The sequence below is a fragment of the Natator depressus genome, chromosome 2 (genome assembly GCF_965152275.1).
Source record: "Natator depressus isolate rNatDep1 chromosome 2, rNatDep2.hap1, whole genome shotgun sequence".
Lineage (NCBI taxonomy): Eukaryota > Metazoa > Chordata > Testudines > Cheloniidae > Natator > Natator depressus.
The window spans coordinates 119,344,421-119,366,658 of record NC_134235.1 but is presented as its reverse complement, the minus strand read 5'-3'; the positions used below and the strand labels follow the sequence as shown (position 1 = coordinate 119,366,658).

General features: G+C 43.6%; 1 long non-coding RNA gene across 1 annotated transcript in view; it reads right to left on the bottom strand.

Annotated features, from left to right (window-relative positions):
- The window catches only part of LOC141982681 (uncharacterized), a 71,451-nt gene that overhangs the window by 15,228 nt on the left and 33,985 nt on the right, over nucleotides 1–22,238 (bottom strand). The gene's annotated exons all lie outside the window — the stretch shown is intronic.

The following is a 22,238-nucleotide window of genomic DNA, read 5'->3' as shown; positions in this document are numbered from 1 at the left end:
ATTAATTAGACCACTAAATAATTCCTTCAACATATAAAATTCTTGAATTATAGATTATGCTAACATTTGGGGTGGTGCAGGGGTGGAGTTGGAGGTATTTAATTTTTTAAAAGGCAGGGTTTGAATGAACCAGAGCTGAGCCAGTCTTTCAGATTTCATTAGCCGTTTTACACATACCCACATCCAGTTTTGGCAAAAGTTTTTAAAACCAACAATTGTATCAATTAGGTATGCAAATAACTGAACTGTGTATTTGTGTAATTAGTATAGTTAACCATATGATACACATCTAATTGAATAGATTAGCACAGTATGCAACCTATGCTTTGAAACAGATTAAAATCCATAAGAACTGCCATACTGGGTCAGACCAATGGAGCGTTTAGCCCACTCTCCTGTCTCTGACAGTGGCCAGTACCAGAGCTTCAGGGGAAGTATACAGGACAGGGCAGTTTGGCGGTCAGAGTCTTAGGGCTGCCCTGAGCATGGCCATAACAAGGGTGGGGCAAGCAGGGCAGCTGCCTGGGGGGGGGGGGATGAAAAAAACAATAGGGGTGCAAATATGCTTGCTTGCTCTGGGTGCTAAATTGCCTGGTTATGTCTCTGGCCCTGAGCATGGGGTTGCATCCCTGGTCAGCTTGGCTAATCGCCCCTGAGAACCTATCCTCTGAGATTATCTAGTTTTTTTTTAACCCGGTGATGCCTTTGGCCATCACAAGATCCCATGGCAATGAGTTCCACATGTTAATTGTGGATTTTGTGTGAAAATGTACTTCCTCTTGTGTGTATTAAACCTGCTGCCTATTAATTTCATCGGGTGACCCCTGGTGGTGGTATTGTGGGAAAGGGTACATAACACTTTTTCCATACCATCCATGATTTTATAGACCACTATCATGTCTGTCCTCCAGTTGCCTCTTTTCTAAGATGAACAGCTGTAATCTTTAGTCTCTTCTTATATGGAACCTATTCTGTACCCTTGATCATCTTTGCCCTTTTCTGTATCTTTTCCAACTCCACTATATCCATTGTGAAACAGGACAATCAGAACTGACTACAGCATTCAAGGTGTGGGTGTCCAAAGTATGGACTCAGTGGCATTATGAGATTTTTTTCTGTCTTACTATGTGTTCCTTTCCTAATATTGTTAGCTTTTTTTACTGCTGCTGCACATTGAGCAGGTGTTTTCAGAGAACTATCCACGATGACTTCACAATCTGTCTTGAGTTGTAACTCATTATACATACAGAATGATGGGGTCTAGTTGGGATTTTTTCCAGTGTCCATTGGAAATGTTACACTTATCAACACATTGAATTTCTATTGCTGTTTTGTTGCCCAGTCACCCAATTTTTGAGATCTTTGGGAGTCATCACCTTTATCTCCCTTTTTTCATAATTCTATCATTTATAGCAGGGAAGGGAGGAGAGGCCTTAATTTAGAGATAGAATTGGCCAAAAACTCAACTATTAATGCCAAATAAATTTTCAAGTTATGGGACAGAGGAATATTGTTGTGTGCATGTATTTTCCCAGAGGTACTGCTTTTTCACCAGTTAAGATCATACTGTCACTTTTTATTTCCCTCTTTTTAAGAAAATCAAAGATTATTAAATGGCTGTGGTACAGTTTTTCTATAGGCATCAGTTTTCTCCACTGTACCTCCTTGATGTAGGCCCAAGCACATAGAACAAGAGTAATTATAAAAACTACAGCTGAATAATAGTAAGAGGAAATGGTTTCCTGATTAACAATGCATGTACTGATTAGGGGGTTAGGATAGCAGGAGTCTTCAGACTGCTGCCAAACACTGATTACCCATACTTTTAAAAATAGGAGCCTAAAGTTGGGCTCTACATCGTCTCTAGGCACCTAAGTAAGTGGCCTGATTTTTCAATAGTGCTAAGCACCCCCTAGTGCCTATTGGAATCAATGGGACCTGCAGGTGCTGAACACCTGAAAGATTAGTTTATGTAGTTGTGACCTACTCTACTATATAGTACTGTTCAAAACATCTCCCAAGTAGCAAAGGTGTGAGGGAGGAAGCAACGTGTTCGCGTTTTAAGGAATCTACTCAGCAACAAATGTATGGAGCCTTCTGGGTCATGTATGCTGGCTACATGGTGTTCAGACTTGCTCAGAAAAGAGGACCTGGTGTGCAACAACGGCAAGGAGTCTTTGAATTAGAGCTGTGAACTCACGAGAAGCTCTACTGCAACTCTGTCACAGCTTGTCTCCTCTTCATCCTCTCCCCCCCCTCCCTCCCCCCCCCCGTTTCCTTCCTTCACGACCTGGGACCATACAAAATCAGCTGGAGCTTCTCCAGCTGTAGGGCTAGAGTTACTCTGGAACAATGGAACCTTCTCCAACATAGAAGGAAGGTTGTCTGGGACAGGAGACGGCTTTCTCAGGTACTAGTCCAAGTTTAGAACGTATTCCCCAGGAACTAAGGATCACCACAAACCACCACATTTCTGCTCCAAGTTCAAGGTGGGTTTCTCTGATCTTGGCTTCTCGAACCTAAATGTGTATATTTAAAAACAACAAAAATACCTACCAAAAACATTCCACTTCATTCTCTTCTGTCCCTGAAGAGGTGAGAGAACAAAGCATACATGGCAGTTGCTCATCACATTCTTTAATGCACTGCTAGAAGGCATTCAGATATTATAAACCTAGAGCATCCCTGTTTGGGCCACAGTGGAAAGGGACTAGCTCTTCCTGGACCAGATCCTTTCTTTTCTCATTCCTAAATCCTGATACTTTTGAGATGCGAGGAGCTAGTAATTTTTATATGACCATTTTTCAGTTTGAGTTGTTGAGTAGGGAAAGGGCATTAGACAGCCATTTTCAAGGAGAATGACCACTTTGAAAGAAAAGTCAACCTTCAAAACTGCAGAACCCAGGAGGCCTCTGGAGCCATAGAGACTTAAGACAGATATATGGTAGGAGACTGTACCCCATCTCCTAATTTATTAGGCGCTTAACAAATGGGGGACGGGAAGTTGGGGGAGCTTTTGCAGTTCACCTAGGTTAACAATAGCGTATGTGCCTTAGCCTAATGAATGAATAAATGTACATTTTGAAACACTAAATTTTTTGAAAAGTTGCAATTTGCCTCTCAAAGTCTCTCTTCACAGCACTATTTCCCCTGCAATAGTTATTCAGGAACACTTTGCATGTCTATTTTTGCCTTCTCGCTGTGGGAAGGGCTTCCCAAAGATGGTTTCAATCTCCAAGTGCACCAAGCATCTCTATAACAAACAGTTCAGGCAGAGGCTGACTCACTTAACCAAGGTCACACAAGAAATCAATGGCAGAGCTGTAAATAGAATCAAAGTCCCTTGACGCAGTACTGTAATCCCACCACTGGAACACCACCATGTTGGTTTTCACTCAGCAGTTGCGCGCGCGCGTGCACACACACACACACACACACACAAAGAGAGAACGAACTCTGGACCTGGCAGGTAAGTGGAAAGGAGGAATTTAAAAAAACATACTTTTTAATTTAAAAATCTTAAGCTTGCACATTTATTCTGTATCTTTCTTAGCAACCAAAAGCATGCTAGGTGCTTCACAGTAACTAGTCAAGATATAATCACTGCCCCAGAGAGCTGCAATCTTAACTGTGTCTAAAATATTGAAAACAAAATCCATCATCTGTAGCTATTCACTGCACAGCAATAGAATATTGTGTGTCTGGATTCCTGGGTTGTATTTGTCTTCCATAGGAAAAAAGGTGATCTTAACTTGAGTTAGCTGTCTCAAGGTAAAATCCTAGCAAAGATGAGGGAGTTTGCGGTCTCCTTATGAGTCAGCAGGTTGAGGAAAAGAGTAGGGGCCAGACTTTCAACTTAGTTTAGAGCCTGCAGTGAGATTTTTTCAAAAGTGCCTAAGCAGGTTAGGCACCTAACTTCCACTGTCAACACAAGATAGGTGCTTTAGGGAAATCCTCTTAGGCACGTATCTTCATCTTTAGACACCTAAAATACCTTTGATCATCTAGCCCTAGTAGCCTCCCCTGTGGTCTTTTCAACTCCCATGGAAACTACAGACTGCTTTGTCTTCACTAGGATTTTGTAACTCACAATAGTAATGCATCTTTCTTCCCCTAGCAAACACAGGGTCTTCCTAGCTCTTTGAGAGAAGTTTGGTCTACAGATTAGAGCAGGGCTTAAATGGTAGACATCTCTCCTATTTGTCTTTTAATAATGTTTTGTATTTACAAAGCATCTATAGGTTTCAAAACACTTTTCAAACATGGTTATGTAGGAGCAGCCACATTTTACAGATGGTGTAACAACCTCCAGTATGGGTCGTCAGCAAGGTCGGCATTATTAACCTCAATGTTAGCCAAGCACACAGATTCAAAATGAGCATGCCAAGAAGTAGTGCATCTAGGTACGTGAAACTGGGTCTGTCATTTTAGAGCAGGGGTGGGCAAACTTTTTGGCCTGAGGGCCACATTGGGGTTACAAAACTGTATGGAGGGCCGGGTAGGGAAGGCTGTGCCTCCCCAAACAGCCTGGCTCCCACCCCCTATCTGCTGCCTCCCACTTCCCAGCCCCCGACTGCCCCCCTCAGAACCCCTGACTCATCCAACCCCCCCGCTCCCTGTCCCCTGACTGCCCCCCCCCACAGGACTCCCACACCTATCCAACCGCTCCCTGTCCCCTGACTACCCCCCAGGAACTCCTGCCCCTTATCCAACCCCCCTGCTCCCCACCACCTTACAATGCTGCTCAGAGCACCAGGACTGGCAGCCACGCCACCATGCAGTCTAGAGCACGGGGGTAGGCCGGCAGCTCTTGCAGCCGCGCTGCCCAGCAGGAGCTCGCAGCCCTGCTGCCCAGAGTGCTGGCGGCATGGCAAGCTGAGGCTGCGGGGAGGGAGCTAGCCTTCCCAGCCAGGAGCTCAAGGGCTGGGCTGGGCAGGGCAGACTGGATGTGGCCAGCGAGCCACAGTTTGCCCACATCTGTTTTAGAGACTTGGGTTCCATTCCCAAATCGGCCAGAAATTACCTTGTTTATCTCCTCTAAAGTGTGGGGAATTTTATACTTGTCTGCCTCCAAAGGTTGGAGTATGTGGCCTCCTTTGAGCTACAGGTTGTGAAGTGCATCAAATTAACAGGGTAACTAACTTGTGGCTTCCTGGCTCCCAGCCCAGCATTTCTTTTCTTAGGCTAAAGAGGGAGAGGAAGTGACAGCTTCCAGCTCAGTGCACCTTTCTGGAGGAAAAAGAAAAGGAGTACTTGTGGCACCTTAGAGACTAACCAGTTTATTTGAGCATGAGCTTTCATGAGCTACAGCTCACTTCATCGGATGCATAGCATATTGTGGAAACTGCAGAAGACATATACACACAGAGACCATGAAACAAAACTTCCTCCCACCCCACTGTCCTGCTCGTAACAGCTTATCTAAAGTGATCATCAAGGAGGGCCATTTCCAGCACAAATCCAGGTTTTCTCACCCTTTCCCCCCCCCCCCCCCCCACAGACACACATACAAACTCACTCTCCTGCTGGTAATAGCCCATCCCTCTTTGAAACCTCTCTTTATAATGCGCATGATAATCAAGGTGGGTCATTTCCAGCACTAATCCAGGTTTTCTCACCCCCCCCCCCACACACACCCCCCTCCAAAAACCACACACACAAACTCACTCTCCTGCTGGCAATAGCTCATCTTACAATGTGCACAGCAATAATCCATGTTTAACCAGAACGTCTTGGGGGGGGTTTGTAGGAAAAAAACAAGGGGAGATAGGCTACCTTGCATAATGACTTAGCCACTCCCAGTCTCTATTCAAGCCCAAATTAATAGTATCCAATTTGCAAATGAATTCCAATTCAGCAGTTTCTCGCTGGAGTCTGGATTTGAAGTTTTTTTGCTTTATATATATATATATATATATGCGCCATCATGTGCCAGCAATGTCCCTCTGCCATGTACATTGGTCAAACTGGACAGTCTCTACGTAAAAGAATAAATGGACACAAATCAGATGTTAAGAATTATAACATTCATAAACCAGTCGGAGAACACTTCAATCTCTCTGGTCACGCAATCACAGACATGAGGGTCGCTATCTTAAAGCAAAAAAACTTCAAATCCAGACTCCAGCGAGAAACTGCTGAATTGGAATTCATTTGCAAATTGGATACTATTAATTTGGGCTTGAATAGAGACTGGGAGTGGCTAAGTCATTATGCAAGGTAGCCTATCTCCCCTTGTTTTTTTCCTACAAACCCCCCCCCCCCCCCAAGACGTTCTGGTTAAACTTGGATTATTGCTGTGCACATTGTAAGATGAGCTATTGCCAGCAGGAGAGTGAGTTTGTGTGTGTGGTTTTTGGAGGGGGGTGTGTGTGTGTGGGGGTGGTGGTGAGAAAACCTGGATTAGTGCTGGAAATGACCCACCTTGATTATCATGCGCATTATAAAGAGAGGTTTCAAAGAGGGATGGGCTATTACCAGCAGGAGAGTGAGTTTGTATGTGTGTCTGTGGGGGGGGGGGGAAGGGTGAGAAAACCTGGATTTGTGCTGGAAATGGCCCTCCTTGATGATCACTTTAGATAAGCTGTTACGAGCAGGACAGTGGGGTGGGAGGAAGTTTTGTTTCATGGTCTCTGTGTGTATATGTCTTCTGCAGTTTCCACAATATGCTATGCATCCGATGAAGTGAGCTGTAGCTCACGAAAGCTCATGCTCAAATAAACTGGTTAGTCTCTAAGGTGCCACAAGTACTCCTTTTCTTTTTTCTTTTTACGAATACAGACTAACACGGCTGTTACTCTGAAACCTTTCTGGAGGAGGAATTTTGCTTCGTGTCTCCATCTGAAACTCTGTAGCTCTGTCTCAGGGTATTTCTACACCGCAAAGAAAAACCCGCCGCTAGACAGTGCCAGCCAACTTGGGCTCATGGGACTCGGGCTGTGAGGCTGCTTCATTGCTGGGTAGACTTCTGGGCTGGGGTTGGGGCCAGGGCTCTAGGACCCTGTGGGGCTCTACAGAGGAGCCGCACAAGCCTGAGTTGACTGGCAGGGGCTAGCTGAGGGGTTTGTTTTTGCGGCATAGGCCCTCAAGGGCTTACACCTACAGTACAGGAGAATCAGCAGGGATTTGGGGGCACATGCAGTGCAGTTAGAATGGTCAGAGCTAGCAATAGAGTTCTGTAGATGGCGATTTTCAGAGATTCAGAACTGACCAAATCTGGATGGGTTTTTCCAGGGACACCAGAAATCCTGGGGTCGGAGACTGCCAAACTTCTGGTTTCTGCTCCAAATCATGGAAGTGCTAGAGCTCTTCAAGAATTTTTGGCCACTGGTCCGTTCTGCCTATTTTTCACAAGCTTCATTCTCACACTGCTGAACCATTTTTGCTCAAATTTTGAAAAAACAAAAACTGTTTGGGAAACTTAAGCCTAAGCTATTAATATGACAACTTTAATATTATCTGTGTGTATGTTAGTAAATAGAATATTTGATTAGTAATTTGGGCTCTTAAGCATTTTTTTCAAAACTCTTTTATTAATGCCTTGATGCTTCACGTTTTATACCTTTAAATTCACAGTTTGAAGGTTTTATTTTTGGCTGCTTAGATTATATCTGATTCAAATATTAAAGCTTTAAATATGAAAATATTCAGAATTCATTAAAAAGAGGCAAAACTACATGATGCCTCTCATTTGGTCTCTTGATTTCCATATGTTTGCCCCATATTTTTCAGTTGCTTTGTTTAGAAATGCATCTAATTTCCTTTTGAACTCAGTAAAGCTGCTTACTTCAATGACCAATGTGGGTAACATATTCTAGATGCATGTTTTTCTTTCATTTGAAATGCTCTTTTAGTCTCTTTCTTTGATAGAGGTATACATGCAGGAAGCCAAGCTTGTTCTATTGCTATTCTAACATCTGGGAAGCTCCCTTAATTCTTTGTAAAAAATTAATTATGTTCAAAACAGGCTTCTCTTTGACTCTCCTGCTGCACATAACACTACTTTAGTTTGCTTAGGTGTTTGTATATTCTGTAGTAATTGTTTTATCTCTTCCAGTACATTATTTTTACAGTTGGCCGTGCCTTTGATATAAGAAAATGTTAGAGTTCAGAAGGAGAAAGAAAATGATGATGGGAATTAACAGCTATTTGAAGTATTCCCAAACCCCAGCAGAAGATAAGGGGGAGAATTTGTAAGCCCATATCTGTAAATGGAGTTGTTCTTTGCAAATCTCTCTGTGCAGAAGATTGAGTCGGAATTTTTCAATGCAGGACAATGGCATGAAAAATACGGACCAGCGCTAAAATAAACAGACAGTTGGCATCCCCCAGTGTTCTGTTCATGGTGCAAAAAAATCTCTCCACCACAGTCCATGATCCCTCTTGTGATTCTGTGGAACTGCTTATTTCTTAGCAGCTCCTGATCGTATAGGGTCACATGTCAGTGGGCACCAAATAAGGAGGATAAGTCACCCTAATTCTGAGAGAAGTGGATACTTGCAACAAAACATGAGCAGCAAATTATGATCTTGGGGAGGAAATTAAAACAGCAAAGTGGGATGCTGCCAATACAGTGAACAGAAGTTGTTTTCTTAAAGGTTGAACTGCAGCTCTGGGCATTTTTGCTCCAACATCGATGGCTCCGTGAGTGAGAAACTGAAGTAACAGTGGTGGATCTGTCCATTCCGTCTCCCCAGTGACGTAATGGGGGTTGGTGAATATATTGTTTTGGGTAAGTGTTGCTGCAGCAGCACAGTGGCAGTTCAACTCTGTGGTAATACGTTTCACTGCTCAGCTGAGGACTATTAAAATAAAGGCGCTGCATGGTAAGGCTGAGGCATCGAGACAGGTTGAGGAGTGGAGCCTTGCCTATAGATTTTTTCTGCCTTATCTGAGGAAACAAATAAATGCACAGCTGTCCACTTAGAAACTCCCCACTTGCCACAGCATGAGGTCTGAAATGCCAGTTTCCCCTCCCTCTGAGAAACATCCAGCAGTAACTGCATTTGTACCAGGTTACATATATAAATGCAAATGACTTTTAGTGGTGGCTATTGTGTTTTCTTAAGCATCTCACACCTGCAAGCAGGTTTTGAAGCAGTGCTTTGCCTCCTCTGTCTCAGCTACCGGAACGGGGAGAGGGCAGGATGTACCGTGCTTAGCAAAATGAGGCCTGAGTCTTGGTTGGGGCATGCAGCTGCTGTTGTAATACAAACAGTAAGCAAAATTCCCTGTCCATGTATCTCCATTTCTACCATCCTGTCTATCCCGGCCCGGCCTTCTTACATTCCCTCTGTAGTTATTACTGTTGGTCCCAAGCCATCCAATCCAATGAAGTGAGCTGTAGCTCACGAAAGCTTATGCTCAAATAAATTGGTTAGTCTCTAAGGTGCCACAAGTACTCCTTTTCTTTTTGCGAATACAGACTAACACGGCTGCTACTCTGAAACCTCTCTTCTGTCCTCTTTACTCCTTTGTCTCCCTGTTTTGTCAGTGAGGTCATCTTAAAATTCTCAGTCTCACACTTAATGCTGTTGCCCAAACTGGGCCCTTTTTAATGTTTTTCTCTTCTGATTATTCCCGTGTTCCTGCTCCTTTTTTTCCATTTGTCTTTATACTACAATGTTGATATAATATACTTTCCCCATCCCTTCTTTTTAAAGTCTCTTTTCCTCCAGCCAACTAGTTGATGTCTCTTGTGTTGCTTCCGCTGTAAGCTCAGCTTATGTTCTCCCTCAGTACTACCCGATTGGCGGTGACATATTGCTGTATTCTACGCTAGGCTGACCCGGTGCTCTGGGTCCAAGATGATGTACATTTTACAAAAATGTTATGTAGTTGGGAGTGGACTGAATCCACATCTTTATTCTCTTCTATATGTCCAGCAATTGGCCTGGTGGTGCAGTGAACACAGATTGGAAGAGTGGCACCAAAGCATTGTAGTTCCAGTCTGTACTGGGTAAAAGTGGTGAGAGGAAGATGGGTCAATGTGAGGGGATCAACCAGTGAAGGACGTGGCCTGAAGCAAAGTTTCTCTCTGAAAGTAGCATCAGCATAAGAGGAAATTGGCTAGCAAGCGGAGGGCCAATAGCAGGCAACTGAATAGCTTGAATCCATCTGCATCCACTCAACCCCTCAGTCTCTGAGTGACAGTCATTTATTAACACATCCAACCAAGCATGCAACTTAGTTGGTTCCTGCTGTACAATGTAGTGGTGTATAAGGTTACTGCATTGCTCTCGTTTTGATGGGTGGTATAACTAACTTCACATGTGCCTAATGCAGAGAGCAAAATGGATGTGGGGGCCTGAGTGATTGTTTGCCTTGGCATATGTGCACTCAGTGACATTTGCATGGTGAAGGCAAACCAGTGACTCAGGTGGTCTGCCTACAATGATGGGTGATATTAAAGGATGAAATTTCTAGAAGAACACAGCTAGGGAGCTGGAGAAGAGCGCCCACTGCTAGGGCAGAAGCTTTTGGTGCAGACATACAACGAACCCTTTTCAGCCCCGATATCTCTACACTCCTCTCTACAGAGTAAAACTGCTCCCCCCTCAGAAAAGCCCTAGCTAATGAAAGACACTCATTGCCTAAGTCCTAGGTACAGCCCAGCTCCATTGTTACCCTCTTCCTCACAATGTGCCTTGCCTAGGTCAGTGTAATTCTCAGACTTTACCAATCCAAATCTGCCTCCACACCAAGCTTTGCTCGTTAGCGCAGGGTCACTAGTGTCCATTACTTTACACCAGGACGCTGTGAGGTTGCGGAAAATCTTGCCATAGACTCATGAAAAATAGAGGGCTCGGCCAGGCCAGGACTGAGCTCGACAGCGTGTTCTGAGCTGCCCTGTCCAAAGGCATTACAAAAATGGAGCCCACCTCCACGCCTGATTTGCACTGTCCCTTCTCTTGTGTCCCTTACGGTGGGGCTTGGGTCATCTGTCTCAGTTGGGCCTTGGCAGGAGAGAGATGCCTTTACTTGGGTGGCAAACACTAAGTCGTGGGGCAGCAGGGCTAATGGGGAATCGCCCTCCCTTTCTCTGGAGCGCTAGCTCATTGCTGGGGTCTCCGTGTGCCTGTCAGAGGAGGCGTGTGTTCCTCTACATATTGTTTAATGCAGACGCTTGGAGACGGTATACAGGAAAGCTGCCTGTAGGTATTAAGAGTACTGTAATTAAAATGTACTGGAGGAGCTAGCTCACTGGCTTAATGTAGCAATAAAATGTTTCTCTAAATATGAACTTGGGCCCCAAGGGCCAAATGACTAATATTATGTCGAGATCCATTATTTGAGTTAAATTGCATATTGTTAAAATGGGCTAAGTGACTTGCTGGATTGTATAGTTTCCATTGGATCTGGATTGCTGGCAGATTAGCCGTGTAAACAGGATTTATTCATACACCTGTTCGGAGGTTTTCTTCTGTTTGGCTTTAGAGAAATGGAGCAGGGCTGATTTCTCCGAGGCTGAAAATTCTCTTGATTCCCCCGCCCCCTTCCCCCCCCCCCAAACTCTGAATTGTGCAGCTTATTAGGAAATGGAGTTTAGCTTGGTGCACCGTTAAAGCTTCCTGACGGCATGTAATGACATGACCATAGCTGCACTGTCCAGTACGTCCGACTGCTCCTTATTTGAGGTGCCCTTGGACTGGGAACAGCACTTGTAAAACAAAATCTCCTCCTCCTCCTGGCTGTTTGTCAGTTCAGTTTGATAAAGGGAAGCAGAAAGTGGCCATGTATTTCTGGGTGAGTTTTGCACTCAAAACTGAAGTTGCTCAACCTTTTGCCTTGTGCATCATACGTACACTGCCTTGCATACACGCTTGCCTCGTGTACTCTGCTTGTCACCTTATTGCTTGAATATTAAGTGATCAGAGACTAATACAAAGGTACAATTTCTCAGGAAATGCGATTAGAGAATCAGAGCAGGAGTCTGCCCAGTAGTGACTATGAATGAGGTTATAAGGTCGTATTTCCCGATATTATTACACAGAAAGAGAAAAAAGTACTTTGTGGCTCGGGAGTCTCTATTTCTCCTTTGCAAAGGGTGACCTTAGAACAGGGGAAGATGCAGCTCACCCACCTTGTTCGCTTCCATTGGCGGTAAAGGGAGAAAATCAGCATACCCCGTGCAAGCAATATCCCACGTACTTAAATCTTGGAGCTAAAAGCTCATGCTACTGTGCATCCTGGTACAACTCAGATCAAGCTGAATCTAGTCTCCGTGCTTTATAAACTGGGCTCAGAAACGTCACCGGAGATTTGAAGCTATTAGCCAGGGGCCAGCCTGCAAACCTGAGAAGGTGGGCGTCTGTAGCGTATACGGGCAACTCCCTGGCGTGAAGCCGTAGCCAACCCCCATTCCCTCCCTGGCTCTGGGACTCTTACCAATGAGCTGCCCCTGGACCATGCTCAGGGCTCTTTCTCAGGTCTGGGTGGTAGGGGTCTGGTAAATGTGAAGCTGCTGAAAGGGAGAAGGATCTGCCTGTCTGAAGAGCCTCCTGCCTATTGCAAGGAGAGGAGGTTTGTGCTGCTTCCCACAGCCATCTTGTTTTGTGCCCTCCATACTGCAGATGACTGGAGCGCCCAACTTGAAATTGACATGGTTCTTGAGTTTCCCTGAGGTGCTGAGACTAAATACTTGAAACTAATTTCATGCTGTTGCTGAAAAGAACTCTTTCCTGCAGCAGTAGAGGCAATGAAAAGGTCTGTCTGCAGATTCAGGAAGATACTCCCGTATCCGTTGGTACTCTGCTCCAAGTTGCAAAGTTTATGGTTTATCTTCCCCCCCCCCCCAACCCAAAAAGCTACTAAGGGTTACAGAGGGGTCAAGGGGTGGTCCCTGGTGAACCTTCTGAGACATGTGGGGGTCTCCAATCAGCCTGTTAAGGCTTGCTGCAGGTTCTCCCTCCTAGGCCCTTCTGGCCTTGGAATCTACTCCAGGCATCTAGTGTCTCCCCCTGTTGAAAATGGGCCCAGGACTTCCCCAAAATCATTCCCAGAGCAGGTCTTTTAGCAAAACAGCCAATCTTGATCATCTGTCCTCTCCTCCCAGTCCTCCACAGATCTGCTACGGTAAGAGGAGCAGGGGTCCTGAGTGTGTTGGGGGGAGCACAGGGGCCTAGGGATGGGCAGCAGGGCGGGAGCTGTTCAGCCCAGGAGAGTGATTACACCAGTGAAGGTAATTGTCTCTTGTCCTCCCACTGGGATCTGGTGATGACATGTTTGAAGCTTAGCCGTGGCGACCACCAATTCTTAATGTCTGAATTTACAAATGGCCTCTCTGCTTCATTTCTGTGTTGCAGGGCTGGTTGTCCTCTCTGTTGTGGTGTTTTGGGAGGAGGGATAGCTCAGTGGTTTGAGCATTGGCCTGCTTAACTCAGGGTTGTGAGTTCAATCCTTGAGGGGGCCGTTTAGGGATCTGGGGCAAAAATAAAGGAGGGATAGCTCGGTGGTTTGAGCATTGGCCTGCTAAACGAGGGTTGTGAGTTCAATCCTTGAGGGGGCCATTTAGGGATCTGGGGCAAAAATTGAGGATTGGTCCTGCTTTGAGCAGGGGGTTGGACTAGATGACCTCCTGAGGTCCCTTCCAGCCCTGACCTGCTATGGTTCTAGGCCAACAGGAAGCAAGATGGATTGTACTCTGGGCCAGAAATACTACCCAGGGATCATTTCAGTATGTGGTTCAAATAGTCTCTGTCAAATCTGGCTGCATATAAGCACTGGGAAATGCTGGTGTTGGTACATGAACAGGTAAAGAAATCTTTTGATTTCTTTGATGTTGAACCGGTTGACCTTTGAGTTGGGGATAGAGTGTCCTGAAGCATCTGTCATCCTCTGGTTTTGTGTAGGGGGATGAGGGGCTGCTCCTCTATCAGGAGCTTTAATGATTGTTTTTGCTTTTTAAAAATTCAACCAAAAAAACCCATCTTTCATTTTTTTGAAACTAGACTGTGGCGGTTTGCTGCTTCTCAGTTCCTTTATTTGTCCTTGGTCTAAATCCCATGTCCTCACTTGAACATCTGATGAGAGCAATAGAGCAGCATGAATAGCTCTCATGTGAAAGCAGGAGAAGTAGCCTGAAGAACCTAGTGCATTTCCCTCCTCTCCAATTTTAAATGTGTTGCATTGAAATGGTACCTTTCACTAGCAGAGCTCAAATTACTCTTCATACATCATTTCATCACAACACTCATAGGCGGTAGGTAGGAATTGTTCCCATTTTACAGATGAGAAAACTGAGGAACAGAGATTGAACTTGCCCTGGGCAGCCCAGTGAGTTGATGGACAGAATATCTAATGTTGTCTCCCACACCTAATCTTTATTCACTAACTCACTCCTGTGTCTTTCTGAGTTCCAAGAACCCAAAATGTCCCCCTCCCCAGGTCAAGGCTTTCTGACAACTTCTCCAGTCCAGTTACCCATTGTTCTACCCAAAGCCTGCAACATATTGAAAATCTGGGGGCAATGCAAAATAAATTGAACTTGATCTCCAAATAAGGATGGCTGACCTTGACTGGGGAATAGAGCTGTGAGTGGGAAAGGGCTTGGGGGAGGGCAGAGATATATGGGAGCCTGTCCATGTAATTTAAGTCTAATGTGCCAAATAGGACATGGGGTCTTGATCAATATACTGGAATGTATATAGAAACCTTCAATTTCTTTCTGTTGAAAAGATATTGGGTCAGCAACTGATCTAATTTAAGAGTTCCTACATTCCCTCAAGTCTGCCTTTTAAAAATATTTCTATGCTATTACCCAGGTCACATGCTCTTAGAAGTATCTTGCAGCTGATTGACTTTTGTGATCAAGAGAACCAGTTTTTATTTAATTTATTCTCCTTAGTTCATTTCCTAGCCCTGACCTCCCTGCTGCTGTTTCCACACCTGTGTGTGTTCCTTTCTACAAGTTCTGCTATTTCTACTTTTGGCTAATGTCAGTAAATAGACTTTTTTGCTATGATCAATGACCTACCTTTCTTTAAACAACCCTTGCTTCTTATCTACATAAATGTTCTTTTAATCTGTCTTCTCATTCTCGCCTGCACTTCTATAATGAGCTCCTATTTTTTTAATCCACTTCTTGCCTTCTCCATCTGAATTGGCTCTGTTATGTATGAGACAGCAGCTGGGAAGATGAATACTAAGCAGCTTTGTCTGTCTTTACTGCACCATAACTCAGATACCGTGACTTCATATCCATATAGACTTATTGGATGGGAGATATTGGTGGAGGAGGATGGGGGAGCTATCATGTAAGAATGAACCTACTCTGCCTGAAATGGAGCAGGACGAAGGTGACCTTTGAGATACCATCTAGCCCAAACATTTTGATTTAAAGCTGTTTTCACTGTCAGGCTTCTCAGTTTCCAATATGTAAGTCACTGAAGACTGAATTTTAATCTTATAATTCATTCAGTTTTTGTCAAGTACTTGTATCTTGTAATAAACTCTACCCTGAGGAAAACATCCTGAAGGTGAAATGCATTAGTATGTGAAACCTCCCCATTCACTGGTGGAAGCCTTATCAGTTGAGCCCTTTAAAACTAGGATGCACAAAGCATTGGAAAACCCTGTAGGGGGAGAGCCCTATCGTGGCAGGGCCATGGACAAGGCAGACTGAACAGTTGTGCACATCTCCTATAAGAGAGCCATTATCTTTGTCAGTTTCAGTTGCAATCATGGGAGAGTAATAGTCTGTACCTACGTTACAACATGGGTAAGTATTAATATCCCCATTGTGCCCGTTTCCCCATCTATACAAAGGTCAAATGCCTCACCCAGGATCATACAACATGGTGGTGGTAGAGCTAGGAATAGAACCCCGGGCTTAGCTTCCCAGTCCTCCCTTCTAACCACTAGATGACACTGCATCCAAGTTTAGAGACCAGCTCCAGTAAGGCAGAAAGTCCTTCTAGTCATATAGATCTTTTTTATTACATCAGCAAGATACAGCTGTATCATGGCTCAGAATTCTTCTGGATCAAGGCAAGATGACAGGAGACCCTCTTTTCCTTTAATTTTCTGACCTCATTTCACAATTTTATAATGCACAATTAAATAATTTAGGACTCAATTACAAACTCAAATAAATCTTAAATTGCTTGCTATGATGATATAGCTGGTGTATTCCAAAACTTTCCATTCCACCTAAGTCGTCTCTTCCCCAATTTAGTTCTGCACATAGATCTGTAGCCCACTCTGTTTCCAGGGCTGCACAAAAGGTACCAACAAGTCCCTTAATTATTTTATCAATGCAACCATGTTCCCTCAGGTCTCATAATATCAGATAAGAGGTTTGTTCTTTGACCTTTTGGGGGTCTTGCTCTATATATTCTTTCTTAGGGTTCTCTAAATTGCATGCACTGCTCCTTGTCCTTTGTATATTGAATGTTCTTTGAGGGGACATTCATCTTGCTCATTGAGTTCCTTGTTTTAAAGCTAAGGGTGGAGGCTCAGTGCTTTGTTTTTATTGTTCTCCAGCTGTTTGGTTGACTATTTTAAAGGGCCAGGCTGCATGGCACTGGGCCTCTACCAATTAATAATGGAGAAAAATTCTTGTAGGTTATAAAAGTATTAACTAGGGCTGTCAAGTGATTTTAAAAATGAATTGCAATTAATCGAGTTAATAATGGAATACCATTTATTTAAATAATTTGTATGTTTTCTACATTTTCAAATATACTCATTTCAATTACAACACAGAATACAAAGTATACAGTGCTCACTTTATATTTTTTATTACAAATATTTGCACTATAAAAAACGAGTATTTTTCAATTCACCTCATATAAGTACTGTAGTGCAATCTATCATGAAAGTTGAACTTTTTGTTCATAATTCTACATTTGTAAGTGCATTCAAATATAAAACGTCAAACTTTAGAGCCTACAAGTCCACTCAGTCTTTCTTCAGCCAATCGCTCAGACTAACAAACTTGGTTACAATTTGCAGGAGATAATGCTGCCCGCTTCTGGTTTACAATGTCACCTGAAAGTGAGAACAGATGTTTGCATGGCACTGTTGTAGCTGGCATCACAAGACATTTACGTGCCAGAGGCGCTAAAGATTCATATGTCCCTTCGTCTTTAACCACCTTTTCATAGGACATGTGTCCATGCTGATGATGGGTTCTGCTCAATAACGATCCAAAGCAGAGCGGACCGACGCATGGTCATTTTCATCATCAGAGTCAGATGCCACCAGCAGAAGGTTGATTTTCTTTTTTGGTGGTTCAGGTTCTGTAGTTTCTGCATCTGAGTGTTGCTCTTTTAAGACTTCTAAAAGCATGCTCCAAACCTTGTCCTTCTTAGATTTTGGAAGGCACTTCAGATTCTTAAACCTTGGGTTGAGTGCTGTAGCTATTTTTAGAAATCTCACATTCGTATCTTCTTTGTGTTTGTCAAACCTGCTGTGAAAGTGTTTTTTAAACGATTGTGTGTTGGGTCATCATATGAAATATATGGCAGAATGCGGGTAAAACAGACCTGAAGATATACAGTTCTCCCCCAAGGAGTTCAGTCACAAATTTAATTCATGCATTATTTTTTAACGAGCATCATCAGCATGGAAGCATGTCCTCTGGAATGGTGGTCAAAACATGAAGGGGCATATGAATTTTTAGCATATCTGGCACATAAATACCTTGCAACACCGGCTACAAAAGTGCCGTGTGAATGCCTGTTCTCACTTTCAGGTGACATTGTAAATAAGAAGGATCTCCTGTAAATGTGAACAAAGTTGTTCGTCTTAGCAATTGAATCATAGAATATGAGGGTTGGAAGGGACCTCAGGAGGTCATCTAGTCCAACCCCCTGCTCAAAGCAGGACCCATCCCCAATTTTTGCCCCAGATCCCTAAATGGCCCCCTCAAGGACTGAACTCACAACGCTGGGTTTAGCAGGCCAATGCTCAAATCACTGAGCTATCCCTCCCTCCATGATTGGCTGAACAAGAAGTAGGACTGAGTGGACTTGTAGGCTTGAAAGTTTTACATTGTTTTGTTTTTGAGAGCAGTTATGTAATATATCTACATTTGTAAGTTGCATTTTCATAATAGAGATTGCACTACAGTACTTGTACAAGGTGAACTGAAAAATACTATTTCTTTTATCATTTTTACAGTGCAAATATTTGTAATATAAAATAAGCACTGTACCCTTTGTATTCTGTGTTTGTAACAGAAATCAATATATTTGAAAATGTAGGAAAACATCTGAAATGATTTAATAAATTTCAATTGGTAGTCTATTGTTTAAGAGGGCGAGTAATTATTTAAATTGTGATTAATTTTTTTGAGTTAATCGTTTGAGTTAACTGATTAATTGACAGCCCTAGTATTAACATGTGGAGATGACATAATTCATCCTCTCCTGCTCCAACTGATTATTTATACAAACAAAAGCTGGCTCAAACGTTCACACTGGCAAGGCTGTAATGGACTATCTTTCATGTAATGCATGAGGTCAATGTTGGGTAAAGGGTGCCCTGGAATGAGGTCATGAACCATGCTGAGCTGAAGTCCACTTCACTCTGATAGTGTTCAGAGGGAATTTGTTGCAGATCTGTATAAATCAGACCACACAAGTTGTAAAACATGGAGCAGGGAAGAGGATATTGAGTGGCATCAACACCACTATTCACTGTGGGACAGAAGCAAAGAGTGAGGGGAAACAGCCTAAGATAAACTAAGCTGTGTCTACACTATGCACCTTTTGTCTACACAGCTGTGCCACTGCAGCTGTACCTCTAAAAGGTGCCCAGCGTAGCCGCTCTTTAGTGGCAGGAGAGAGCTCTCCTGCTGACCCAAAAAATTCCACCCCCAACGAGAGGCGGCAGCTTTGTCGAGGGGAGAGCTCTCCCACCGACAAAGCGCTGTCCACACCGGCGCTTTTCGTTGGTAACACTTTTGTTGTTGGGGGGGGCTTCACCCCCCTGAATGACAGAAGTTTTACTGACGAAAGTCCAGTGTAGACGCCTTATACTCATTGTATGTATTTAAGGAGAAAAAGAGGTGCAAATATGTGAATTAAGAATGACGGTGCGGCCTCCATTTTGTTTCACAAGCACCAATAAGAGCAAGGAAGGGCTTTGTATTGTAAATTGGTTAAGAGGGGTTATGAATACAGCTTTACCCAAAAGCAAAGATGCGGTTAGTCTGTTCTGGAGAAAAACACAACGCAGACGGGGGTTGTTTTTTTTTTGTTTGGGTTTTTTTTTATATATTAATCAATAGGCAGTGCAGGTAGCAAACACCTATAGTTAAGAAGTTGCCCTAAACTTTTTCTGTTTATAAAACCTTGTTTTCAGTTGCTTCGAATCTTGAGCTATTTTCCAGCCTGAGTGGTGGCCTCCGGATGAAATTTTTTTTTGTTAAGTTTCAGCTAAAATGATTTACTTTTGAGATTGAAAAACGCACTGATTTGCTCATGTTAAAAAATTCTTACAACTGTTTCATTAAAAAGCTCTAGCGTTTCTATGATCTGGAGCAGGGTCTTGAAATCTGGCAGAGGGGTCGCCCGGAGCATGTTACACAAACCTTTATTTTCACAAGTGTGTATTCCTCATTTTCTGGGTGCCAAACTTGAAAACCGTGGGTCTGATTTGCAGAAGTGCTGAGTACTCTCAACTGCAGTCAACATCACTGGGAACTGCACACTCAACATATGTACTAGTACTCTGAAAATCAGATCCTAGGTTTCTCAAATGGGCACTTCTGACAATTTTGGCTTTAATTTGTCTGTTTCCTATGTGTAAAAAAGAGAATAATACTTCCTCCCCTCCCAGGGGAAGTCATGAAGATAATTCTTTACAACTGTTAATGAATTTAAGATACTACAATGAAAATACCATAGAAAAGCCCATGAGAAAACTAAACAGTCTGTATTCAGGGCAGCATTTGGAAATCTTGAATAGCTACCCATTGAGTGAGTACTATCCAGCTTGTGCACTCAATGAGGCAGGGATTCTGCAGGAAAATAGTAGGATCATATAGATAAAGACTGTATTATCAATTAAAAATCGCATCTTAAGCAGTGCTAGATTACCACATAGGCAAACTTGGCACATGCGGGTAGGACCCAAATTTGCGATGGGGAGTGGTAACTACCAATGTAGATTTGTGCACAAGCTAAAAGAACTTCACTTGAGTGTGTGAGATACACAGAGGTCCTTTGGTACCAAATGGCAAAGAGTTTAATCTTTTTTTTTTTTAAACAGGCAATTCCTGTCTCAGACCTGACAAACTCACTACATCTAATACACTACTTTTCATATACTGTTTTTAGCATTGCAGCATACAGACCCAGACAGCGTGCTGCCCCAGCCCTGCCCCCACTCCCCTGAGCTCTGCAGCAGGGCCGGGCCTGCACTCACAGGCAGCAGGAAGTGCAGTTACCTGACCTCAGCCGTGCCCCCGGTGAGTACTGGGGGGTGGTTCCCCCTGTTCCCCAAGCACTGTTCCCTCTAAGCTGAGTGCGTGTGTGCGCGCACACATCCTCAACCCCGCGCACACGGCAAAACAGCGCGTGAACAAAAATTTGCACAGAAAATTTTTTTGCGCACACAGCCTGTCAAAAATTAGAGGGAACATTGCCCCCAAGCCAGCCCCGTGGCGCGCGCCCCCCCCCCCCAGCGGAGGCCTACACCCACCCCTGCGGGGGGGCTGCATAGGGCCTCAGAATTGCTAGGGGCGGCCCTGCCAGACAATATGGATTAGAAGTCCCAGTAGCTGTACTAAGTGTAAAAGTTCTTTCAGTTCTTGGCTTCTGATCTGTCTGTTTGCAGTATGTAGTCTAGGCTGAGGTGGAGGGGGAGAAATCAGCTCTGCTGTTTATCATGCCGCTGCATTGTAACTCAACATTCTGTTACTGTATGCCTGAATTTTCCCCCACTTCGGGGAGGTGAAATTCACGAGTTTGAGAGAGACCTGGGCAGGGCAGACTTCCACTGGAAGCCTTCAGTCAGCTGTTTGTGGGTGCAGTGCTGTTGCTTGGACTCACTCAAGCCAGCCTCACAGCAGAGGAAAACTCTGAGAAATTATATGACTTGATGGCTCAACAAAGAGCACAAATAGAAGATCTGCAGCAGGAGCTGGTTTGCTTGCTAAACAGAAAAACTAAAACGAGATGGATGCTGTAGCTGACCCTGAAAACATAGTGGCAGCAGAGGATGCAGCTCTGGACACACAACCAAGTACTAGTGGAGATCAGTGTGAACAAATGAATCTAAAGCTAGATGCTCTGGTTAATCAAACTAAATAAAATAATAAGATGCTGGTAGCCAGTGGGGGCCTGGAATTCAGCAGTATGAAGGATTTTTTTTTCCCTCTAAATCGCATACTGAAAGTTTAAGCAGGGACAATGACTGACTGCATCCTAGATTTAAATAGTAGCTCTGGGTGCTCCGAATTTCTGAAAAATCAGGCCATCTGTTTCGGTATCTAAATATAGCTGCAGGTACCTAACTTAAGTACCCAATTTTGAGAATGTTGACTTCAGTAGGTGCAAGCTTGGGATCCATGATTGTTAGATACTTTTTGCACCATCTGGATTAATTCATCCACACCAGCAAGATATTGCATAGCAAGATAAATTTGGCTATATTTTAGAAACCGTAGATGGGAACAAGAGCCATCTGGTGGTGGTGGTGATTTTATTCTCCCTCTGACACAAAATAAATTGGTGTAATCCCTGATTTATAAATCCGGGATGATAAACCAGAGTAAAGATGAACTAGCAGTGCCAGTGGATAGAGAATGAGAATCCCCCAAGGAGCCATTTGGGAGTTAACAGAGTTTATATTGTGAACACCCTGGGGCAAGGATCTTGACATCTGTCATGTCAGTAAAACAGCAAGCACAGGTAGTTTACTATAAATAATAATAAAGCAATATGGCCTGTATCATTCGCTTCTGAGACTGAATGGAAACTTACCTTTGCCAAGACAAGCATGAAAGATTTGGTATATGCATATATTAGGAGAGTTTATCCCACCTCTGTACACAGCTGGAGTATTGTACACACTCTGTAATTTTGATTATCCAATGGCATATGTTGGTTCTAGTGTTATCTTTAGTGTTAAACATTTAGTGGACCATATTCTATAGTGAATATCCGGGGATGCTGGCTAATTGAGGTTAGCAAATGGAGTACACCGTGTACAACAAATACCTGTACAATGTATGTATCTGTCTATACTGGGAATGGGTTCTCTCTTTCTCTTCAAGAAAATAACCTGTT